This window comes from Pituophis catenifer, unplaced genomic scaffold, assembly GCF_029215685.1.
Source record: "Pituophis catenifer annectens isolate HBS135680 unplaced genomic scaffold, rPitCat1.0.hap2 SCAF_3, whole genome shotgun sequence".
NCBI classification, from domain to species: domain Eukaryota; kingdom Metazoa; phylum Chordata; class Lepidosauria; order Squamata; family Colubridae; genus Pituophis; species Pituophis catenifer.
In genome coordinates this window covers 209,251,376-209,269,158 of record NW_027256883.1, presented here as the reverse complement: position 1 = coordinate 209,269,158, position 17,783 = coordinate 209,251,376, and positions in this window count along the sequence as shown.

Below are 17,783 nucleotides of genomic sequence, written 5' to 3'. Positions count from 1 at the left end.
ACCACTGAAAAAAGTGACATGACCATGTTTCACACTTACGACCGTTGCAGCATCCCCATGATCATGTGATCAAAATTCAGATGCTTTGGCAACTGGCATCTCATCCTTACACCCAGGGTCATGTGATCCCTTTTTGCAACCTTCTGACAAGCAAAGCCAATGGGGGAAGCCAGACTCACTTAAGAACCAGGTTATTAACTTATCAACTGCAGTGATTCACTTAACAACTTTGGCAAGGAAAGTTGTGAAATGGGGCAAAACTTTCACTAAACCAGGGGTCTGCAACCTTAAACACTCAGAGCCATTTGGACCCGTTTCCCACAGAAAAGAAAACACCGGGAGCCACAAAATCCTTCCCATGCCTGACTATTTCCTGAGCAGCCACAAAACTAGCATATGTAGTTGAAGTAAATATTCTGTTTTCTTCTGAAACTTTTCTTTTCTTGGATTTATCCATGGTTGGCCTACCGGGGTTTGAAAAGCTCAATAAATCGCGTACTGGCGGGTGTCGCACATTGGCGGTTGTGACGCATAATTTGAGTGACAGGGAGCTGCAGCAGAAGGGTGAAAGAGCCACATGTGGCTCCAGAGCCGCAGGTTGTTGACCCCTGCACTAAACAAATGTCTCACTTAACAACAGAAATGTTAGGCTCAATTGTGGTCGAGGACTACCCATACTTTTAGTCTTTCTTTACAATCTGCCGTCTCTTGTGGGATTGGCAAAAATACAAGGAAAAGAGTCCCCACTTCTAATGTGGGGTTTTGCTGTCATATGCCCATACAGGTAGTCCTCGAGTTACAACCGTTCGTTTAGTGACTGTTCAAAGTTACAACGGCTGTGAAAAAAATGACTTACGACCGATTTTTCACACTTACGACCGTGACGGCAATCCCCATGGTCACGTGATGAAAATTCAAACGCTTGGGCAATTCATATTAATGACGATTGAGGGTCCCATGGGACAAGCAAAGTCAACGAGAAGCCACATTGCCACTTAACTGCAGTTTGACTGATTTAAACAACTACGGTAATTTACTTATCAACCTGGCAAGAAAGGTCGTAAAATGGGGCAAACTCACTTAACAATGTTTCACTTAGGAACAGAAATTTTGGACTCAGTTGTGATCGTTAGTTGAGATCTACCTATGCATTTCCTGGAGGTTTTTAAGAAGAAATTGGACAGTCATTTGTCTGAAATAGTATAGGACCGTGATGGCGAACCAATGGCACGTGTGCCAGAGGTGGCAAGCAGCGCCCTCTCTGTGGGCACGCGAGCCGTCACCCCAGTTCAGCTCTGCCACGCATGCACAGGCACCTCCCACCAGCCAGCTGGTCTTCGGGCCCCTGCTGCATATGCGTTGGTGGGTGGGGCGCCCACATGCACAGGGGGGGCCGGGCATATGTGTGGGGGCATGCATGCATGCACGGGGAGGTGGGGAACATGCACGGGACATGCGTGCATCCACGGGGACCACATGCACATTGCATTTTGGGGGTTTGGCCATGTGTGCATGCATTCGCGCATACACATAGTGCTTTGGGCACTTGGTCCAGAAAAGGTTAGCCATCACTGGTATAGGATCATGATGGCAAACCTATGGCACATGTGTGACAGGTGGCATGCAGCACCCTCTCTATGGGCACGCGAGCCGTTGCCCCAGTTCAGCTCCACTGCACATGTGCATGGGCCTCTTGCCAGCCAGCTGTTTGTCGGGTCTCTGCTGTGTATGAGCAGGGGCGGGGCACATGCAGGGGGTTGCACATGCATGGGGGGGCGGGGTGCATGCATGGGGGGCATGCACGCATTGCATTTGGGGGGTTAGAAAAATAACTAACTTCCACAGTGCCACACCAATTCTATTACATCTGCAGGGAAAGGATCTTGAGAAGTACTTATTAAACAGTAATGCAGTGTTTAAGAGCAGGGAAGGGTGTTTCTCCCGCAAGAATGCCCTCTCTGTTTCCAAATCAGAGGTGGATGTTTTCTGCCTGAAAGAGAGATTGTTCCCGCAAACAATTGGTCCTTTGGCTAATTTATGTGAACTGGCGGAAAAATAGCCCTGGGGGTTAAAATGCCAGACCCCGCTATTGTTATCTTGCTGCCTCAGAATATTTATACAGAACAAAACACGGATCGCTTTCTTCTGCTTTTGACTTTCAAAAAAATCCATGATTTACACACAATGGAGCCCAAATATTTCCGTTGCTAAGCCAGACAGCTGTTAAGTGAGTTTCGCCTCATTTTTCGACCGTTCTTGGCCACAGTTGTTAAGTGAATCACTCGGTTGTTAAGTGAATCTGGCTCCCCCCATCGACTTTGCTTGTCAGAAGGTTGCAAAAGGGGATCACATCAGAGGTGGGTTTCAGCAGGTTCTGACCAGTTCTGGCGAACCGGTAGCGGAAATTTTGAGTAGTTTGGAGAACCGGTAGTAAAAATTCTGACTGGCCCCGCCCCCATCTATTCTCTGCCTCCCAAGTCCCGGCTGATCGGGAGGAAATGGGGATTTTGCAGTAACCTTCCCCTGGAGTGGGGTGGGAATGGAGATTTTATAGTATCCTTCCCTTGCCACGCCCACCAAGCCACACCCACAGAACCAGTAGTAAAAAAATTTGAAACCCACCACTGGATGACTGGAATCATCATAAATAGGTGTCAGCTGTTAAGTGTCTGAATTTTGATCACCGTGCTACGATGGTCATAAGTGTGAAAAATGGCCATAAGTCACTTTTTTCAGGGCCGTCGTAACTTTGGTCACTAACGATTGGTTGTAAGTTGAGAACTACAATACCTGTAATTTAAGGCTGCTTTGCTTTTGTTTTGAATATCTCTTTAAGTTACCATAAAGTCATTGACATTTAAAGCATTTGAGCATGAGAATCGGAAATCATTTCAAACACAGGTGCACAAGGGGGAAAGGCGAACATTTATTTATTTGTATTTATTTGTAAATATTTATTTGTAAAATGTATTAGCTGTACATCTTGCCAGACGGTAACTCTGGGCAGCTTAATTAATCAGTGGATTAATAAACCAAGCTATTTATCTCATTAAAAGATCGAATTACAGGGAAATCTTTTCACTACAGGCAGTCCACGGCTTACAACCGATCATTAGCGACCATTCAAAGTTATGACGGATCCCTCCAAAACATACAGGTGGTCCTTGACTTACAACAGTTCATTTAGTGACCATTCAAAGTTACAAGAGCACTGAAGAATGTGACTTATGGCCGTTTTACACACTTAACGACTGTTGCAGCACCCCCATGGTCACGTGTAAAAAATTCGGACGCTTGGCAACTGACTCACATTTATGACGGTTGCAGTGTCCCAGGCTCGTGTGACCCCCTTTTGTGACCATCTGACAAGCAAAGTCAATGGGGAAGCCAGATTCACTTAACGACTGTGTTACTAACTTAATAACTGCAGTGAATCCCTTAACCATGGTGGCAAGAAAAGTCGTAAGACAGGGCAAAATTCACTTCACAACTGTTTCTCTTAGCAACAGACTTTTGGGACTCAATTGTGGTCGTAAGTCAAGGACTGCCTGTATTTATGATCTGACTCTGAGGTTCCAGAGTCATGTGATCAGTGGTGGTATTCAGCCGGTTTGTACCAGTTTGAGCGAACCGGTAGTGGCGACCTGCGGGTGGGTGGGCCCGCCCACCTGCCCCGGCGCTCTGCCGTCCTATTTAGCCACGTTTCCCAAGCCGCGCACATGCCTGCAATCCGCGAGCGCGAGCAAAGCACATCAGCGGAAGGCCGTGCGCATGCACGGACGGCGCTCGCGCGCTCACATTTTTGGTGCATGGTGAACCAGTTGTAAAATTATGTGAAACCCACCTCTGATGTGACTGCTGTCAGCGTTTCAAATAATGCACCCATAGAAAGCAGAACTGTGAGGCAGACAAATTCCTCAAAGAACAATTTTATTGGATACATCATATTGGCACAACTGGTGAAAGCCGACTCTGAGGTTTCTGCGACTTTCACCTAATTAAAAAAAGTAAAACTTTCCCCTTTCCCCCCAAGTCACTGGTCACGCTGTCCAATCCAGGTGCTGGCCTGTTGCTTGGTTACTTTGCTCCTCCTCCTCTGGCCAGCCGCCTGTGAGAATGTCCTTGGTTCCCACAGGAAAACTTTATTGTTTTGGCTACAAAAACCCATCTAGCTATTTCCCCCCCTCCCTCTGTTGTGATGCCACCCTGAAGCCACCAAGATGGCCTCAGCCAGGTTCACTTCAGGGTTGACAACCGCATTTCAGGTGTCCGGCAACTGGTTTGCCTTCACGGCTGTTTGCAACATCCACGTTGTTGTGATCCGCAAGCAGCCTGCGGAGCTGACAACGGAGTCAGACAGCGATGCGGCTGAGGAAGAACATGGGCCAGTCCTGGAGGCTGGGGAAGGCCCGGATGAGGGCTCTGCGTCAGAGGCAGAGATGGGGCCAGGGCCATCAGGGGAGTGAGGTGCGGACTTCAGAGCCCCCAGAGACTGATAGGAGTGAGGCAGAGGAACAGGAGGAGCCTGTTCCTAATGCACGCATGAAAAAAGCTGCCAGAAGGTAAGAGCAGCTCAAGCAAAGAGGACAACTTGGGAGTAGGGCCAAAAGATGATTGGCCCCTCCCATAAGGCTTAAAACAGACCAGCAACGGCATTTGGGCTTTGCCGGAAAACAACGTTGGTAGCTTCGTCTTCTACGTCTTGTATTTATTTTTGTATCTGTGACTTCTGAATGTTTGCCAAGAAAGGCCTTTGGCAGTTTGCTTAATTGGACCAAGGTTTGCGATAGGACTGAGGAATTTGTGTTGGGAGGAATTTGCTTTAATTGAGTTGAACGACGCTGGGAATGAAGTCATTCTCAGCTGTTCGAATAAAGTTTGCTTGTTTTTTCACTGACTGATTTTCCTACTACTTACTTGGGCCTGGGTCACAACACACGTGACCAGAATTTGTGGCATTTTTGCTGAACATCTGGCTTAGGGCACAAACAACTGCAGAGCAAACAACGGTCCCTATTTGTGGTCGTAAGCCGAGGACTACCTGTACCTACTGCCTGAATAAAGAATGGCCTTCTCTACCCAATGGTAGGTCCAGTTCCAGTTGTCTTTTTTCTCGGGGAACGAATGCCGGCGACTCCATCATCCTTTGACATTTTTCCAGCGGGGAAATGATCAGACAGTCCGAGACCGCCTCCAGTGCAGGATGGAAGGATTTTGCTTTATTGCTCCAGCAATTCCTTCTCGATGATTGGACTGATTAGGCATTAGAGGATTTTAGCAAACACCCAGAGGGTAAGAGGGGAGGCTGGAACGCATCGGTTTCCATAGCGACGGGATGCAGCTCTTTGCAGTTAGATAAAGCAGCAGCAAAGGCAAAAGATTGCTCCTTCCCTATTTATCTTGGCTGTTTGAGAATAATGGAGGAGGTGCTTTTAAATAGGGTTTAAGGCAGGGGTGAAATCCAGCAGGTTCTGACAGGTTCTGGAGAACCGGTAGCGGAAATTTTGAGTAGTTCGGAGAACCGGCAAATACCACCTCTGGCTGGGCCCAGAGTGGGGTGGGAATGGAGATTTTGCAGTATCCTTCCCTTGCCACGCCCACCAAGCCACATCACACCTATCAAGTCACACCCACAGAACTGGTAGTAAAGAAACTTCACCACTAGTGTAAGGATGACTGGCATCTGTGGGAAAGGGGCACATGATTTCTCTGGGCATGATGCAAAGAGGAAAGAGACCCTATTCCAGCTTTTCCTTGTAATTGACGGTCAAGGCCTGCGGGTCGCATCTGGTCTGCAATGTGGTCAGATCTGGCCCGCGTGGCCGTCCTCATCTATCCAATGCGGAAACATGCCAGCAGTTTGGGGTGTGGCGTCAAGCTGGCCATGCCCACAGAGTGGGCCACACCCACCCAGTGAGCCACGCACCCCCCCGCCCATCCCGAGGTCAACCACAACTCTGATGCGGCCCTCAATGAAATTGAGTTTGACACCACTGACATACACAATTGTGCCCGAAATTTCTGTTCCTTAAGTGAGACATTTGTGAAATGAATTGTGCTCTATTTTTGCGACCTTTCTTGCCCCGGTTGTTAAGTGAATCGCTGCTGTTGTTAAAACGCAGTAACACGGTTGTTAAGTGAACCTGGCTTATTCGGCTTATCAGAAGGTCGCAAAGGGGATCACAGGAGGAGGACCCCGGTGTTGTGGCTCCGTTACCTGAGCCTGTGTCATCGGCAGGAGAGGACTCCGAGAGTAAAGAAGAGGAGTTGGCAAGGCCTCTCTCTCCAGGACCCTCCTCTCTGGCAATGCCTTTGGTGTCCGCCGAAGGGCAAGAGATAGGGCCGGGGCCAAGCACGTCCACGCAGCCACAGATGGACAGTGATGAGGGTAATGAGTCTTGGCTGGATCCATGCCAGCATCGCAGAGATAAGCGCACACAACAGAAGAAAAGGCGTGCCCGAGATTAGGCTGAGTCACTGGACCACACCACACAGGATATAAAAGGGAGTGTGGTGGCCAGTCAAACCTTGTGACGAACAAAGCTGAAAGCTTCCACACCATTCTGCATTGCCAGACTTTTGCTATAGACTTTGCTGGATTATCTCTGGACTTGATTTGACTCCGTAATTATTGAGCTGTTTCTTTTGATATATCAGAAGTGGGGAGAAGTTATCTCTCCTCTTTGTAAATAATAAACTCTTGGCAGGCAGCCACTAGGTTGTTGCCAAGTTCCGTTATCTTAAGGAAAAGGATTTTGCCGGCTGGTTTGGTCTTTAACTCCTGAACGTCTGTTGGTGTGTGTGCGTGTGGTTGGGGACAGAACACCCAGGACATCATAAATACGAGCCAAGTTGCCAAGCGTCTCCATTTTGAATCACGTCACCCGCAGGGCTGCTGCAACGGTCATTAAATGTGAGAAACGGTCGTAAGTCACTTTTTTTCAGTGCTTCTGTATGTTCAAACACTCATTAAGCAAACTGTTGTAAGCCGAGGACTAACTGTATTTGGAACTTCCAACTTGTGCCTTCGAAAGCGCATGAGTGACACCGGGCTTCCTGAACTGGACGCGCAAAGCATGCACTGCCATTTAAAAACAAGCTTAAAGAGAGATGACAAGCAATTTGCCCACCGAGAGGCATCCAGGGTTAAATTTAGCCCCCAGCTGACCTGAGCCATCAATTCAGGGAGTTATTTTTAAGTTCCTGACTTCAGTTAGGCGGTAGCAAAAAATTGGACTGTTTCATTGTCCCCTTTGCAGGCACCTGAAAATCCCTCTAGGTCCGTGATGGCGAACCTATGGCACACGTGCCACAGATAGCACGCGTAGCCATATCTAGGGTTGCCAGATCTGCTTCCAAAAAATAGCGGACAAGCGGGGGGGGGGGGTTGTTAAGTAGTAAAAAAATAAAAAAAAAATTACAATTAAATTATATATTTTCTTACAAACATTTTAACACGCCATTTTAGGTCAGTCGACACAAGCTACAATACATTTTAAAAATGTGAACTGTACATAATTTTATAATATATTTTTATTTTAATCTCATCATTAATTTTTTCGGAGAATCGAGTTCAATGGATATTCGATCTTTGTCTCACTCTAACTTATGAAAAAAAAGACAAAATGCGATTCTCCTATCCTTATTCTCTTAGACTGTACAGCTTTAGATTACGTACCATTTCATCATAAAGCTTTTGAATAAAAAAAAATGTCCACTATTTTGTGAAAAAAAATAGTGAACATAATGTGAAAAAAGCGGACTGTCCGCTCAAATAGTGAACACCTGGCAGCCCTATATCGGAGGGCACGTGAGCTCAGCTCCAGCGTGCCAGCTTATTTTCGGGCCTGGCTTGATGGTCATGTGACAATTCTTTAGGATTTAGCAGAGGTACTGGTCTACCAGGCTTTTAACTGCTTGCAGAGTTCTACCGGTCTACCCATTTATTTTTGCAGGCACTGATCTCATGTATTTTTGCAGGCACTGATCTACTCATTTGTTTTCTTTTAACACTGATCAGCTGTAGGGTGGCCTTTGAAGCCCCATGGCAAGAGTTTAAACAGTTTTTTTCCTTCTAGCCATCAGCTGGGACTCAGGAGGCAGCAATAGATTGGGGGTGGGGCCAAATAAAAGGTAAGAATAACGCAGGGGGTGGGGGGTGGGGGGGCGCAGTGGGGGCAGAACCAGTTCGGTGACGTCATATCGTTACCGCTACCGGCTCGGGAGAACCGGGCCGAACCGGGAGGAACCCACCACTGGTTAGGGTTCAGTGCCTTTGTAACTTCAAATGGTCACTAAACGAATGGTTGTAAATCGAGGACTAGTTGCACAACATCTCAACCCCATCATAACAACCCCATATGAAAAAACATGAATATTTTCTGAAATATTCATCAGTGTCCAGCAGTTTTTTCGTATCCCTCACTTCGCATCATTTTTGTGGCCTGGAAAGAAAACAAAATTGAGATTTGTGATCATGATAGCAAACCAAGTTCAGGGTTTTGCGTGCGGCTGAAGAAATGGAGGCTGTAAATCATCGGGTGACATTTATTCAGAGATGAATGGGTAGAGCAAAATAGAAGATGCCTTGAGGTACTAGGAACGATTCTGAAATATTTGGCTTGAAATATTTTTTGATCCAGGCATATCAGAGAAAGGCATATTACGTTGGCTAAACTGGTTAGAGAATCCTCAGTCTTAATCATGTGCTCTGCTATTTATAACAGCATCTTGGCTGCTGCGCTGTGTTTCATTGTTGAAATAAGAGGCATGGCAGACCCAGCTCATTCCCTCTTCAGTTGTGGGTTAACATGAAGACCGTAAACTCTAACCAGGATGGGTGTAAATTCATTTTTAAGGATGTACAGGATGTAGTTAGGTATAAAAAAAAAACTAAACTAAAAAAATGCAAACTATCCGTTCTTTCTTATTTATTTTATTAGATCCATGTATTATTATTATTATTATTATTATTATTATTATTATTATTATTATTATTGATTTTTTAAACAGTATACACAGCAAACGAGATGACTATGCTGGATTTCGTATCCCAAATCACTAGTCGAACATTTCCCAAGCGTTTAGGACTGCGTGATGTATCGGCGGATTATACGAGCAGATCCCAGTAAGGTAGCCTTCTGCAGCTGACCAATGATGATCTTGTCAGCGCCAATTGTTTTTAACTGCTTGCCTAGGTCATTTATTATTATTATTATTATTATTATTATTATTATTATTATTATTATTATTATTATTATTATTATTATTAATTGAATCGGGAGTCCTACTCCCGAAGGACTCAGGGCAGTAAACAGCCAAAAAATAAAATGCACATAGTACAAACGTTAAAAAACCATTTAAAACATATTAAATACTTTGGCCCAGAAAACAAATTTAAAACACCCCAATTTATAAGACAAATTTAAAATTTAAAAGCAATTTAAAAGAGAAGCTAGGTCAGGTCAGCCTGCTGGAAAAGGAATGTTTTGAGGGCACGGCGGAAAGCGCGCAGATCTGGGATCCTCCGTATCTCCGGGGGAAGCTCGTTCCAGATGGCAGGTGCCCCCACAGAGAAGGCTCTCCCGCTGGGGGCCGCCAGTCAACACTGTTTGACCGATGGCACCCTGAGAAGCCCCTCTCTATGGGAGCGTACTGGTCGGTGAGAGGCTACTGGTGGCAGAAGACGGTCTCGTAGATACCCCGGTCCTAAGCCATGGAGCACTCTAAAGGTGGTGACCAAAACCTTGAAGAGCACCCGGAAGACCACCGGGAGCCAGTGCAGCTCGCGCAGGAGGGGGGTCACATGGGAGCACCACATTGCTCCCATAATCACCCGTGTGGCCGCATTCTGGACCAGCTGGAGCCTCCGGGTGCTCCTCAAGGGGAGCCCCATGTAGAGAGCATTGCAGTAGTCCAAGCGAGAGGTGACGAGGGCATGAGTGACCGTGCATAGGGAGTCCCGATCCAGAAAGGGACGCAACTGGCGTATCAGGCGAACCTGATAGAAAGCCCCCCTGGCCACAGCCGTCAAGTGCTCTTCTAAAGACAGCTGTGAGTCCAGGAGGACACCCATGTTGCGAGCCCTCTCCGTGGGGGCCAACGACTCACCCCCAATAGTCAGTGATGGCACCAACTGACTACATCGGGACGTTGGAAACCACAGCCACTTGGCACAGCACCCAGTGTGCCGAGTACCACTGGAACCACCTGCACTGGTTTATGCCAGAGTCTCTGCAGTTCGATTCTCAAGTCCTGATATCTGGTGACTTTTTCACATTGTTTCTCGTCGATTCTGCTGTCACCAGGTATGGCAATGTTGACGATCCACACCTTTTTCTTCTCCACAATTGTGATATCCGGGGTTTTGTGTTCCAAAACTTTGTCAGTCTATATTTGGAAGTCCCACAGTAGTTTTGCATGCTCATTTTTGACCACTTTTTCAGGCTTATGATCCCACCAGTTCTTTGCTACAGGCAGATGGTAGTTGTGACACAAGTTCCAGTGGACCATCTGAGCGACTGTGTTGTGGCGTTGTTTGTAGTCAGTCTGAGCTATTGTCTTGCAACCGCTCAGTATATGATCAATGGATTCATCCGCTTCTTTGCAGAGTCTGCATTTGGGGTCGTCAGCAGATTTTTCTATTCTGGCTTTGATTACATTCGTTCTGATGGCTTGTTCCTGGGCTGCAAGAATCAGGCCTTCTGTCTCTTTCTTCAGTGTTCCGTTGGTCAGCCATAACCAGGTCTTACTTTTCCCTGGATCTTCTCAAGGAACTGTCCATGCAGTGCTTTGTTATACAAGCTGTCAGCCCGAGTTTGAGCAGCTTCCTCTTGTTGACCTCGAGCAGAGCTGGTTCACACTGTCTTTCACATAATCTGCCAGAGCATGCTTCTCTTCTTCGACTGTCTGCTTCACTTGCAGAAGTCCTCTGCCGCCTGCTTTTCTGGGCAAATATAGCCTGTCGACATTTCGCCATGGGGCTCCTCTAGGCAGCTCACAACCATTAAAAAAAATGAAGAAATAAAAAGGAAGTTCAAACAAAAGTACAATAAAACAAACAAGGAAAAAGGAAACAAAGAAAATACAGTGATATGGCATGTAAAATATATATTAGTAATAACATATAGTAATATATATCTATATCTAAATACATATCTATATACATATACATATCTACTGGTAAATCTATATCTACAGTATATCTATATCTCTCTATCTCTAACTCTTATATCCATATCCATATCCATATCCATCCTCAATCTCTCTCTCTCTCTCTCTTATTGTCACTTTTTTCTGTGCACACACTGGCACACATTAAAAATGAAATTCTGATTGAATATACTGTATATTCAAAAGAATACACACACACACATATGTTATATATATAACATATATAATATGTTAATATTATAATATATTTTTATATATTAATACAATATATAAAAAGAGCCTTGATAGTACAGTGGTCTAAGCTCAAGGTTGACTCAGCCTTCCATCCTTTCTAAGGTAGGTGAAATGAGGACCCAGTTTGTGGGGGCAATAAGCTGACTTTGTATAAAATATACAAAAGTATGAAGGCTATTGCTTAACGCATTGTAAGCCGCCCTGAGTCTCCGGAGAAGGGCGGCATATAAATCAAATTAAAAAAAAATAAAAAAAAATAATACTTTATAAGGCCAAGTTGTAGGTTCAAAATTGAAAGATTGTGAATACTCTGGAATACTTTGGCAGGAAGTTCTGAAGAGCAGAAACTCCTATCCAGTAATTATCTGTTATTTTGCATGCATTAAATAGATTACCGTAATTTTCTAATAAAGGAGAATATTTGTCACTTGGGGTTGACATGAGTGCTCTCTGAGCTTGCTTATTTTCTTGCAGACTTTTCATTACCCAAACTAGGTAACATCATTGGTGCTAGATTAATAGATTAATTTTATAGATTAATTTTCTATTATAGATGATTAGAAAATTCAACTCTATGCAGACATATGCTGATGCAGCAATAACCTTCCTCATTGTGAGATGTCTTTATCCCAAATGGCTCTGATTCAAACCCAGCTCAGAAATTCAACAATCTAATAATGTGGAATTGATGTTTCCGGATGGCTGGATGGCTGGATGGGGATAGATAGATAGATAGATAGATAGATAGATAGATAGATAGATAGATAGATAAATATGATAGATAAGATAGAAAGATAGATATGATCGATTGATTGATTGATCTGATAGATATGATAGATAGATAGATAGATAGATAGATAGATAGATAGATAGATGAGAGATGGATGAGAGAGAGATGATATAGATAGACAGATAGACTTAACTAACTTGTTGGTCTAGCTCTAATTAAATGTAGTACAGGTAGTCCTCGACTTACAACCAAAATTGAGCCCAACATTTCTGTTGCTATGTGAAACATTTGTTAAGTGACTTTTGCCCCATTTTACGACCTTTCTTACCATGGTTGTTAAGTGAATCACTGCAATTGTTAAGTGAGTTACACGGTTAAGTGAATTTGGCTTCTCCACTGACTTTGCTGGTGAGAAGGTGGCAAAAGATGACCCCTGGGACACTGCAACCATCACAAATACGAGTCAGTTGCCAACCCACCTATCTGCCGATAAAACAGACCATGATCTGAATGCTTTATTGAAAGAACAGGATATGGTGAAACGGGGGAAAATAGGGATACATACAATGAGAACCAAATACAAGATAGACAGTATTGAGTTACTGCTGAACATAACAATTAACAAATACAAGCAATTTATATCTCACCAGCGATGCTCTATGTGTGGGACGTGGGTTTGTCCTTGGATGACCATGTGCCACAGATTAAGATGGATTATTTTTTGTGCTCCTGCATTCTACAAAATGCTAAAGGAAATGGACTCTGGCTTCCTAGCATACATTTGTTTTGAGAGTGCGGGTTATTGGGTAAAGGGGTGAGATCAGGAGTGAAATCCAGCAGGTTCTGGAGAACCGGTAGCGGAAATTTTGAGCAGTTCGGAGAACCGGTAGCGGAAATTTTGAGTAGTTTGGAGAACCGGCAAATACCACCTCTGGCTGGCCCTCAGAGTGCGGTGGGAATGGAGATTTTGCAATATACTTCCCCCAGGGGTGGGGAGGGAATGGGGATTTTGCAGTATCCTTCCCCTGGAGTGGGGTGGGAATGGAGATTTTGTAGTATTCTTCCCCTGCCACTCCCACCAAGCCACACCACGCCCACAGAACCGGTAGTAAAAAAATTTGGATTTCACAACTGGATGGGATCAGCTTCAAACAATATACTTGGTATTTGTCTCTCCGGCCACTAGATGGGGCTAGAGAGCAACAACAGTATATAAAGATGGTATGTTGGGGCATATTTGTCCCTCAGGCCACTAGTTGGGGCTGGAGAGCAACAACACTATATAAAAATTATTTGCTGGGGCATGACAGCTTGTCTGTCTGAATTCTAAAGTCCCAGAACAGAGTACCATACATAGTTCCGATGCTGCTGTTTTCAAGCAGATGATGGAAACCCAATTTTGCTAATCATTGCAAAAGGTCACTATTATCATAGGGATGGGTTAAGAATACTTTATGGATAATATTATACCCCTTGGGAATAAAATGGCATTCATTGAAGTGTTTCGAGGTTGCCCGGTGTCCATTAGCAAGCATTTTGCTTGAACGGTTTTGAAGAAAATTGGAAAGAAAAGCAGAATAATCTTTAATAATTTATCCCGGTGTAGCTTTGTAAGATATATAAAACGAGCAACAAGGATGCTTCCCGCATCCCCATCCCCCCCCTTTGGCTGCCAGAGATACTACATCAAAATAATGCTGCCTACAAATCATGTGTAATGCTGCATATAAAATATGTATACTTAGTTAGGTCGGTGGTATTTTAAAAGTGTAGAAAACAGGGTATTTGCTCAAAAGTGTGACAAAGAACAGAGCGCCTTGAAATTCTTTAATTAAGGGTTACTTTATTTGCCTTGTGGTTTCCAGGTGTTTTTGTTTAGTTTTTTAATATCAAGGGAGTAACTCCTAAGGAATTACTCTGCCTTTTGATTCCCCCCCCCCATTCTTTGACTGCATAAATAGATCAGAGGTGAAATTCAGCAGGTTCTGACCAGTTCTGGAGAACCGGTAGCGGAAATTTTGAGTAGTTCGGAAAACCGGCAAATACCACCTCTGACTGGCCCCACCCCCATCTATTCTCTGCCTCCTGAGTCCCAGCTGATCGGGAGGAAATGGGGGATTTGCAGTATCCTTCCCCTGGAGTGGGGTGGGAATGGAGATTTTACAGTATCCTTCCCCTGCCACGCCCACCAAGCCGTGCCACGCCCACAAGCCACGCCCACAGAACCGGTAGTAAAAAAAATTGAATCCCACCACTGAAATAGATGTTCTCCAGGACAGTCTGTCCCCAGCCTGATCTTTCAGACCTTCCAAGGCCCACCCATCACCACTGTAGCGGATTCCCTCCACCTTTGGATCCTTTCCAAGCTTGGTTGTTTGCTTGCAGACATTTCATGACCCAACTAGATAACATAATCAATGCACAACCAAGCTCGGAGAACACCAAGGTCTCTACTTGATTCCTTACTCCTTTAGGGCTATCAGAAAATTGTTTTGGGAAACACACCTTCTTCCAACTTATTTATCTGGTGCTACTGAAGTGCTAGATTTCCTTAATCCCAGGATGGTGCTCAAATATATTTCTCCTTTCTTGTGGACTCTGGAATGGCATCTCTGGGACTCCAGAAATTGGTTAAATCAGAGGTCTTCAAACTTGGCAGCTTTAAGACTTGTGGATTTCAACTCCCAGTATTCAACTCTGGGAGTTGAAGTCCACAAGTCTTAAAGCTGCCAAGTTTGGGGACCCCTGAGTTAAATAATAAATTTAAAGCAGAAAGTATGGATGTGTATGGATAGGAGGGAGCTGTTACCCATTTTGGGGTCTGGCTAGAAGCCTGTTCAGAATAGAGGTTGGATCCAGTATTGATGGCGAGCAGGAACCTAATACAGGTCCTCGATTTACAGCCATTCATTTAGTGACCATTTGACGTTTCAACGGCACTGAAAAATGGGGTAATGACCATTTTTCACACAACTGCTGCAGCAGCCAGAGGGGTCATGTGATCAAAATTCGGATGCTTGGCAAGTGGTCCATCTTTATGATGGTTGTAGTATCCTGCAATCAGGTGATCTCACCTTAGCAACCTGCTGACAAGCAAAGTCAATGCGGAAGCCAGATTCACTTAACAACTGTGTTACTAACAGTGCAATGATTCACTTTAAGTGATTCACTTAACAACTCTGGCAAGAAAAGGGGGGGGCTTTTTCTTAACAACAGAAATTTTGGGCTCAATTAAGGTCATAAGTTGAGGACTACTTGTATCTGGGACCTTTTAGCAGCAGCAGTTGATGGACCAGGTGTGTCCTCACCTGGAGGAGAGGCCGGTTTCGGTAATTTAGGCTTTAGGGACTTCCAAGGCTGGATTGCTGCATTGTGCTTTATCTTGGACAACCCTTTGAAGACTTTTAAGATGTATGGACTTCAACACCCAGAATTCCTCAGTCAAGCCATGCTGGATGGAGAATTCTGGGAGTTGAAGTCCACACATCTTAAAATGGCAGAGTTCAATTACCACCCGGTATTTTCCACCTTTAAAGCTAGGTAAGGATGCTTTAGGCTAGGTAAGTCATACACATGCATGCTTTGGTGCATAGAATTACTAGTTTAGGCACTCCGTATCAAGACTGAAATGTGGGATCCAGTGACCAACCCAGAATGGATCCTGCCAGATTGAAATCCCCATGGTTGGGTTGTGCACTGAACAAAAACCTTGCATGTTGAATGGGGAAACTCAACGAGCTTGGAACAAACTCTGTTTCCTCTTTTATGGATATTCCTAAAATTATCAATGGGTGACGTTTTGGAGCTGGGTACAAGAGGCAGGATCCTTCCCTCCCTTTAGTCAATAAATCTTGATAGGCAATTGCTCCCAACTCCCCTCCTTATAATGAAGTTTAGGAGGGGGGGAGGGCTAAAAGGAGTGAGAACAATCAACTGACAGGACAGAAATTGCCTTCGGAAGTTGTGGGAGCTTCATCACTGGAGGCTTTCAAGAAGAGACTGGACTGCCATCTGTCAGAAATGGTGTAGGGTCTCCTGCTTGGACGAGGGGTTGGACTAGATGACCTACAAGGGAGTTGGGCAACTGTGGCCCTTTTACAACCTGTGGACTTCAACTCCCAGAATTCCTGAGACAGCCAAGCTGTCTCAGGAATTCTGGGAGTTGAAGTCCACAGGTCATAAAGGGGCCATATCTGCCCACCCCTGACCTACAAGATCCCTTCCAACTCTGTTAACCTGCGATCAGTATTTATTTCATTTCTCCTTTTCCTCTTTTGCTGCAGGGATCGCCTTCTTTCCACCTCTTCTCACGATGCCTTTACGGTTCTTTATTTAAACAGTCCTATTAAACACCCCCCCACCCAAAAAACCCCCCTTCTCAACAGCCTTAAGGGAAGAAAAGCCATCGCCTCTGCCATCCCCACGTTAACAAAGCCAGCTGGTCGCGTTCTCACAACTTTTTTTAAAAAAAAATTGATTTATATGCCGCCCTTCTCCAGAGACTCAGGGCGGCTTACAATGCGTTAAGCAATAGCCTTCATACTTTTGTATATTTATACAAAGTCAGCTTATTGCCCCCACAAACTGGGTCCTCATTTCACCTACCTTAGAAAGGATGGAAGGCTGAGTCAACCTTGAGCCTGGCGAGATTCGATCTTACTTTAATTGCAGACAGCTGGTGTTAAATTACAGTGCTTCTGTCTGTTGAGCTATCCAGGCTCCTTGAACCCCCCCACCTTCACTGAATTGCCCCTCTCCCCTCCCCTCCCCATCTTCTGAATTTGGCCCCTGCGTTGAACCCTCCTGCAAACCCAGACCCATCTTGTTGAGAAATCCCTACCTACACGAACCAATACAGCATCCCCACGACCCCCTCTCTCCAAACCCGGGGAAACTGAATTCCACCCCACCCCAAACACCCCCAGCTTTCCGAATTGAACCCAAAGGACGAGGTTACCCAACGGGCGAGGTCCCCCATCCCCATCCCTATCCACCCACCCGCGATTCCCTAAAAAAAAGAACCAAGCTGGGCATCTGGCAGGCGCACCTCTGCTCTCTCTTTCTCTCTCTCTCTTCCCCTGACCTGGATCTAGCAGGTCGTGGGAACGCATCCTTTTCCCCCCTCCCCTTCCCCAAAAATCCCTGATCCGGAGCCTCAGTGGTGTAGGAGGCTAATGCCTCCTACTAAGGCAGCATTTAACATCCAGCTGCCTGCAATTACTGCGAGTTCAATTCTCACCAGGCTCAAGGTCGACTCAGCCTTCCATCCTTTCTAAGGTGGGTAAAATGAGGACCCGGTTTTTGGGGGCAATAAGCTGACTCTGTATAAATACAATATACAAAAGTATGAAGGCTGTTACTTAACGCCTTGTAAGCCGCCCTGAGTCTCCGGAGAAGGGCGGCATATAAAAATAAATAAAATAATAATAATAATAATAATAATAATGATAATGATAATGATAATAATAATAATAATAATAATAATAATAATAATAATAATAATAATAATAAAAATAATAATAATAAAAATAATAATAAAAATATAAATAATAAATAAATAAATAAATCCGGGCAGCCAAAGGAAGAGCTGCGCGCTTGGCTTGCGCCTCTCGGACTCCCCGGCGTGCTGGCCAACCTGCTTGCCGGC